The sequence below is a fragment of the Styela clava genome, chromosome 4 (assembly GCF_964204865.1).
Source record: "Styela clava chromosome 4, kaStyClav1.hap1.2, whole genome shotgun sequence".
NCBI classification, from domain to species: domain Eukaryota; kingdom Metazoa; phylum Chordata; class Ascidiacea; order Stolidobranchia; family Styelidae; genus Styela; species Styela clava.
This window is the reverse complement of record NC_135253.1, coordinates 4,606,129-4,615,041: the sequence shown is the minus strand read 5'-3', so window position 1 is coordinate 4,615,041 and position 8,913 is coordinate 4,606,129.

Here is an 8,913-nt window from a genome sequence, read left to right as displayed (position 1 = left end):
TTACGTTACCGGTCAACAGTTTTGAACAATTCGTGCAAACTTATTCATCGCGCGAACTCATTCATGGCAAACTTGGAGTCAGAGATGCTACAGCCAAGGTCAAACCTCCGTACTATTTCAGATACATCGATGACTGCTTTCTAATCCGAACACACGGCGTAACCGAGATCAGAGAGTTCATAAACTATGCAAATTCGATACATCCCACCATTAAGTTCACATTCGATTATTCACCGGACAACATTGCATTTTTAGGCATAAGAGTTGATATATATCATAGACCAGTGGTTCCCAAACTTTTTTGACCATCGCCCCCCTAAAGTAGTTTATACAACTTCATCGCCCCCCTGTACTACAAAAAAATATAAAGTCAGAAACGAATATATTACAGACCAAACAAGGAAGACAAATCATAGTTTATAGTGTTTTTCAATGAGATAGATGAGCTTGGTGTTCTTCGGCGAGTTTTTTATTATATCTAAAATTACCCCGTTTACTGATGGAAAGGAGATTTCGTTGTTTTAATAGCAATAGTAGCACGGCTGAAAACCCCCTTTTTACCATATAATAGGTCGTAAATGAAAGAATCCAGGGTTCTACCTCCTCAAAAACCGCCGTGTACTCTTGCCATATAGCATTTCACTTTTTAAATTCACCCCATTTCACATTAAAATAATAAACCAAAGTTAATTTTCCCAAACTTATAATAATGATTTTCGTACATCTCATTCAGTCGTACAGCCTGATGACCTGCACCAAAAAACTTCGGAAAAATCCATCCCCGATTCCTCATCCTATCACGGCCTCCAGTCCGATCACCAGTCCATAATTAACCAGCCATTTGTTTTTGGATTTATAGACTCGGATGTGGAAGAAGCCGTGACTGACTATCGGCTACGGCCCAGGGGTCGGCAAATTTTATGTTGCTCGCGGGACAAAATTCAGGATTGCTAGTATTTTGCGGGTCGTATATATTTTTCGAAAGTTAAAAACGGAACAACGCGCAAAAACTGCGACAATTCGTGAACTCAACTCAGTCGTCTTATTAAAAAAATATTACAATGACATTTAATGTGACACTGTCTTGTTGCTGCATCACGCTGGATAGCTTTACGACGCCAAGTTCGAAACATTTTCTAAATGGACATCACCAAACCCACTTCTTTGCTTGTTCTTTGTAATGTTCATTTTCAAAAAAATGGTTTGCACAAATACGTACTTCCAAACATCGAAGTGAATATTTCCGCATGATTTGTGAAATTTTGATAAAGATTTTCTTTAAGAAGATACATTCTTACAAAAATTAAGCAGTGATCAATCTCTCGAATAGAATATGAATTTTATTTCCTTATTGCTTTGCAATATATTCGAATATTTACTGCGCTATTGAACCCCTGCACTCAGCATCAACTTTTCTGCGTGTTTCCATTTGTCTAATTATAATTAAATTGTAGGCTCGTTAAACGAGTGGCTGTTCACTAAATTGTTAGGATATAGTATAATTCAGTATAAACGTGTCTCACGATAAATTCTGTTACGTGAAAAAATGTAATTTACTCCTCGAGCGTAGATTACAAATAAATAAAATTTCATCGTCAAAACCGCCGTTTGGATATTTCCCCGGGCATAGACTTCCTTGTTTACTTCGTGACATTGGCCAATCAGCAAGATGCAAAAAACGTAACAATGCCCCCTCTCGCATCCGCTCAGGCGCTCAGACACTCTCACTCAGACAAGATTTTTAGGCGTGGTCGTGAACATTACCTCATTTTCGCGTTTTTGAATTATATTCGTTAGTTTTTAGTTGTTTTTTGGAAATTTGAATATAAATCAAATGTGTCAATGATTACTTTGTCTTTCTATGAGTTTCAGTTTAAATACAGCAATCAAAAATTAGTGTAGAAATATCTGTGATAGACTAGGCTAAAATTCTTTATCGGTACTTTTAAAAAACAGATTGTTAAATGGTGTGTATTAGAATGATACTTTGAAACAAATACCCCATTTTACAGGCAACAACTCGCGAAACCACTCTTAAAATAAACACCGAAAATTTTAAAATGGTAAAGTATGGGAAGAATTTTCCGCGGTCAAAGGTCGGGGAAAGGTCCATTCAGTGAATCGTCCCGGGCCAGATTATTTTATTCAGGCCGTATTTTGCCGACCACTGGGATACGCAAACTACCTTGCCTTACTGCAAAGACGAGACCAGAAATCCTTTCGCGTGTGATAATCGCCCACGTGATTCAAGCCTGCGAATGCACACAGAGTACAGAATTAAGTGCGCCGAACATAAAACAGGTTTTGCAAAATCGCCCCCCTATCGCCCCCTTAGACTTTTTCGCCCCCCTCTGTATCGTTTTCGCCCACTGGGGGGCGATATCGCCCACTTTGGGAATCACTGTCATAGACAACAAATTAGAAACTGAAACTCACAACAATATCTTCTACCCTCGTCGTGCCACCCCAAATATGTTACTACGAAAATTCCAAAAGATCTATTTATACGAACAAGAAGACGTGTTCAACTGACGAATTTTTCAACAAACATGCCAAAAGCATGAAAAACTACCCGATGAAAACGAATTACAAACAGACTTCGATTGGCAAAGCAATAAACATGGTAAAAGAAATGACTAGAGATTTGCTTCTAACACCTAAACTAAATCTTAGAGATCAACAACTGCTGCCATTCGTCACCAACAATCACCCAAACTAGCCAAACTTCGAAAAGTTGTTATCATAATACCATGAACAGAAAATAAATTCACACAAGAGTCTAATAACAATAAATAGATAAACAAGGCAGCTATGCTCAAATATATGCACAATTTGAGCTCATTCAATTTGTGTTTCCTTATAGCTGATTTACAAGGGTAGTCTCGTAAGAAGTTTTCATGATTCGTTTCATGGTGCCGTTTTACATTGCTGACTTAATTCTGACTTAGTAGCTTATGGCAGATTATGCACAAAGGTTTATTCTCCTGACTAGTAAATGCGTATTCTTCTTCCCATTCTGACTTGACAACTCTGTTTTCATCTTTGTACTTTCGTTTCTTAATTGAGGACATATCGCACCGCAATTAAGCTGCCATTCCGCCGACGCATCAATAAACATTGACCGTTGTGACGAAAGATTTGCTGACTTGACTGACTTAAATTCAACGCTACAGCGATTTTCATACAAAAACATAATTTGTCTTAATCATGGACGAAAACTTCTTTACGACTTTTAATAAAGTAGAAGAGTTTACATTAAAGTTTTTCTCTTAGTTAAAATTTGGATGATAATTTATATTATCGAGAAGAGCCGCACAAAAAGTCTGGCGAGCCGCGGTGTGCCCACCCCTGGTGTACAGCATCAAAAACTAACTATGAATATTTCAAAATGCAATTATGATAGTTTAACTATATATGACAGCTTTGTTATTAGGATCTATTTATATAAAAGAAGTCATGTCTGCAATACCATAATCTTCAATTTTGATAGTGTCCTGCTTTTTGGCTATGAACTGATTCCCTATGTTTCAATTGGTAAAACAAACTATAAGTGGTCCTGTGTTACGGCCAGGGCTAGGGAGCTGGTTCGAAATCATGATGGCTCCGGCTCCAGCTCCGGAGTCGCAGTGTATTCAATCTTTAGCTCCAACTCCGGCGCTTCATTTTTTATGCCGTAGCTGGCTCCAGCTCCGACTCCATAACCATTATCAGTAGTGCAGCCCAATAACGCATTTTGCTAATTGTTTTCTAAGTGTGGCATGTTATTTAGGCTGTAAACACCCTTCAAGTCGGTGTCATGATAATTCCTTTTTGTTCCTGCATGTAACTTGTGAATCCACTGAGAATTATTATATGCTGTATTTCCGGGCGAATCGGTCTACCCAGCATATAAGGGTTTTACATATAACCCCACAATAAGACGGGAAGGAAAATCGGCTTCTGGAATGGTCGCAGCGTTTGCGCATTCGGTAAAATAGCTCATAATGACTTTTTCTACCACATAATATTAAACCCATAATAACTGTCTTTTTATTTTAATTTAATTGTGTTCAACATAACTGGCAATCATGCCGGCCAAATAAAATCTGTCGTGGGCCATTCTAAAGCAAAACTTATGGTGTTTTCTGTTTTATTTTTGGTATTTTATAATGTCGCTTTTTAATCAGGAAAATTGGGTTTGCGTATTGACTTCTTTATTTATCTTAGAATTTCATCACCGATGATTATGTAATAACTCGTTTTCTCACAAATATGGTGCGTGACACAAAACATATCTTGAGAAATTGTGATTAAGGGAAAAATAAACACTGAAATAAAAGATGTTATAGCCTAATGTTAATGGCGACGAAAACAATTGACGCTTTTCACGAAATGCAACGCACATGTGATAGTAACGGCAATAGCCCTTCAACTCATGATAATTTAAACTGGCCTGACGGGGAGGCAGTATTTTATGGTACAAATGGAATAAGCAGACCCAAAAATGGAAATTACCTTCGTCACCCAATTAGATGCCGTCCACCTCTCCCAAATCAGGCCAAAAGTTGGTCCTAGAATCGAGGCGTTTTCATAATTATCAGCGATGAGATGTTAAAGATAAATAGAGAAGTCAATTCGCAAGCCGAATTTCCACATTGGAGAGTTATTATAAGATACTAAAATGAAACGGAAAACACTATAAACTTTGTTCTAGGAGATTCCCAACAGCTAAAAAAAATGCCTATGTTAAATGTTAATCTCATTATTTTTTTTGCCGACGACATATTATTTACCGGTTGACTTTGAAAATTATACAGTCACTAAAATAAATCTAAACGCAATCAATCTTACTCGCGATATACTTTTTATATATTCAAAAAATAACAACGGAAATTGATGAGACTTTTCTCCAGAACATGCTATGTTATGGATCAAAACAAGATATAATGGGGCACTTTGCCATACATTTTTATGATAGGTGACTGCTGCGGTGCATTTTGGAGTAGTTAAACCTTTCTTTTGTCGTAAAACGACTCAATCTCGAGATACGTTGAACAGAATTGAAGACATTTGAAATGGATTGGATATTCAACGCCACGAAAAAATCATAATATGTTACATGGAAATTCCAAAATCACTTCTTCGAAAATCCCTGGCCATTAGGGTTTTTGAGCTTGACCGCAATCATGAAAAATTGCAGCTTAGTGGAAATGGGAATCAAAATTTTGATAAAAGCGAACCGCTTCAAATTCTGATACTAAACTTTCAAACATACAGAATAACTGGAAACTTTTTAAAAAATATGAGGAACTAAAATTTTTAAAATGAATTATAAGCTGAAAAGAAAAGATTTTATCATTTGTAACGCTATCAAAAAAAAATTATAAATTTGAAAAACAAAAAATGAGATATTTAGGAGCTGGAGCCTGGAGCCACTAAATTTTTGGTAGCTCCGGCTCCGACTCCAGCTCCATCTGTTATGAAAAGCTTGGCTCCAACTCCGGCTCCATCAAAATGTAACGGCTCCATGGCTCCGACTCCCCAGCCCTGGTTACGACCGTCTCTTCTTGGGGTTCTGTGCGATATAGATGAAGTCTTTCATCGGCGATCGTTTGCCCAGATCCACTATCATCTTGTATCATTTAAATGGAATCATCATTTAAATGGAATTCAAGATTCTCTTTCCGTATATACTGAGCAAGGTCTTCGAACTCAGTATCAGAACACTTTTGCAAAGACGTACACAGACTATTTGCCAGTGGCGGTGCGTGGTCATTTTGACAACCGGGGCAAGCTACTGCGGGACCAAGTCACCCCCATCTACGGGGACAGGATGAGCGCTGTGAGTTCTCCCATCATTTTATGAGTATAAAAACCATTCCATCGGTAACAACCAATCGGCAAAAGCGACAATTTTTAACGATAAGAAAGTGTCTTTAATACCGGTCCAAGTCAAGGGATTAATAAATATAGACATAGTTTATTTTGAAACCTCTTTCAAAAGGAAAGGCAATATTTACCCAGATAAATACAATGACATATTAACAGAAACTTCGGGAAAGCATACAAAACCTAAAATAAGGTTTAAAACGTTACTATGAAGAAAGGAAAGGTAATGCAAAGATAAGGACATGCGTCGCTCACTCATAGATATATATGCTGCTAGACTTCTACTGCTTGAACATATATGCAACACGCCGCGGTTTCTTGGAAGCAAAATGCTCAATAACGCGCTGATTAAAGTCATGCATCCCAGAAATAACGTCTCTGTGAATGGATAAAACAGCCAAGGAATTTAATCTATCTTGCTTCATTGTGTTTCTGAGATACGTTTTAATACGCTTCAGCGTGCTGAATGTTCGCTCTGCGTCGGCGGAAGAAATAGGCGTCGTCAAAATGATGTCCAGAAATTTTGCAGACGCCGCAAAGGTAGTTACTAGAGGGTTATCTATGAGGAACCCATAGAGCGCGCAAGTTGATGTGATGTTCAAAAAAGTTTGATTGGTGTATATACATCGCAATTCATTTTCCAATTTACCCACGTTTATCATGGGGTAAAATTTGGAGACAGTAGCCAACAAATGGATGGGAAATTGACGTGCAAATTTTGAAAAATTTTTGGGGTTCATCAAAGAGAACGCGGCAAGGTGTTCAGTGCGCAGACGATCGCCTATTTGATTCACCAGAATGTCACAGCATTCCTTTGCAGACAAAATCAAACGCTGCGTTGTTTGCCCGCGGCGTAAAGAAGCACTCCATGTGTCGTCGTATTTTATTGTTTCCCGGATACGAGATACAGCATCGCAGAAGTCTGAAATACACGACTGCACAGACGCTTCATCCATTAGCCTTGACTGCAATGTGCCTTATAATACATCCACGTGATAGAATATTGTGGAGAAAAAATGAAAACTCACCATCTTCTAGCAGACGCTTTAGACCCGCCGCCTCCCTCACAGAGCGTTCGTCCCAAACCGGAGAGCTCTGAATGCCATTGAAACACTCAATGAGCTCAGACCTAATTTCGGACACGCCCTGCACCACGCGTGATTGGAAGTTCCAACGTGTTGGTGCACAAGCTGGGAGACGGCGGCTACATATCTGGCGAAGGAGGTCAGAGCGCTTCGGCGAAACGGAAAAAAATGAAGAAAACACCGAAACATTTGCAAAAAATATACGGACGAGAGGGGTATCAAGACACATATTTTTAATAACGAGGTTAAATTGGTGTGCATAACAATGTAAAAAATGCGCATGAGGAAAATCTTCTTTTATATGAAATTGAACACCATGTTTCGACCCACTCATGACTGCCGCGCCGTCATAAGTTTGAGCTATCAATTTTGACTTCGCGTTGTAAGGCTGTAACACTTCTTTCAGTACAGCCGATATCCCGCAAGCCGTGCGATCAACGATTGGTACAAAGCTGTGAAATCTCTCGGTAGGTTTACCATCTTTCACAAACCGAAAAATCACAGCCAGTTGGGAAACGCACGTGATGTCAGTTGTCTCGTCAGACTGAATCGAAAGGAACTGGCAATTCTCAATTTCCAGAGCCAAATGTTGTAAATAAATTTTATACATTGAGTCGAGCAAATCATTTTGGATATCCTTAGATGTCCCTTTCGAAACAGTTGCGGCATCAAGATGATCTCTCAATACTGTATCTAGGGATGCGGTGTATTCCACCATATCCAAAAATACCCCTCTATTAGAAGAGCCCACGGAGGGACAGCTCGTGACAACCAATGAACTTCAAAACATCTATCAATCGACCGAGAACATGGCGGTTTTTCTCGACGTTTTGGTTGTGCCGACGAATAGAAACCGCGCGTCCTTCATCCAACTGTGCTGCAATATTAACATTTCCGAATGTTCGGTATTTTACTGCATTGTCCAAATGCTCCATAGAAGATTGATGATCCCTGGCACGCTCGGAAAGATGTTTAAGATCTCTCAAACCAAATTTACACCAACGTGAGTCATGGGCGGTAGCAAAAAGTAGGCAATAAAAACAAAAAAGTGCATTTTTGTCCCCGCTGTAACACAACCATTCGTGTTTTTTATACCAAGTTTCTGCGCAGAATGTACGCCGACGCTTTCCTCCGTCATGGGATTGTTCCAGTGAACAATTTTTTGGTTGATAAGGCCCAAGACGTTGTACCTCTAATTTTTGTTCCAGCGGCAGCTGCGAAAACGGAGTGCGAAGTAGTGCATCAACCTTATTCATTATGAGGTCTAAGGCTAAGAAATGCGAAGCCGGAAAGAAGTGAGGAGCTCAAAAGGAATGTGGAAAATCGAAAGCAAATGGACTAAAGGTCTCTAACTGATTCAAATAGCGAAACAAGCGACAAAAACGAAGGCGAGGAAACTATCAACTCTTCAAGCAACCAACGAACGAGAAGGAATGCGTGAATATGTCAACACGTTGTTGTAAGAAACGTCGGCATTGTGTCGTCATAATTTCGGGGCTAGCCCCGATGATTTAGTAAAAAAAAAACAGAAAACAAACGCGGCGAGTGGAAGATAAAAGAGAGAATACGATATACAATGAGCAACCGGGGCAAAATCGGCGTCGCCCCGTCGACGTTCGGCGAAGGCTTTGCGAGCGAAAAATGAACCATGTCGGGAGAATATGGCTAGTGTAGACAGTCTGTGCAACCGATATTGAGGTATTTTTCGAATATTTTTTATTATACCGAAAAAACAACCGGGGCATTGCCCCGGTTGGCCCTATTGACGCGCCGCCACTGCTATTTGCACTATCGTCTACAAATGCTCCTAATTTAAAGTTTAGGATTTTTGGTAATTTCTGATTCCGTCAGGTCTAATGTTCTTTTTTCAATTCAATAATTTTTTCTTCCACTGCGACTATATTCAGATATTTCAACTACGTTACCTACTATGTACAAAGAACCTGCAAATCCTAATCTG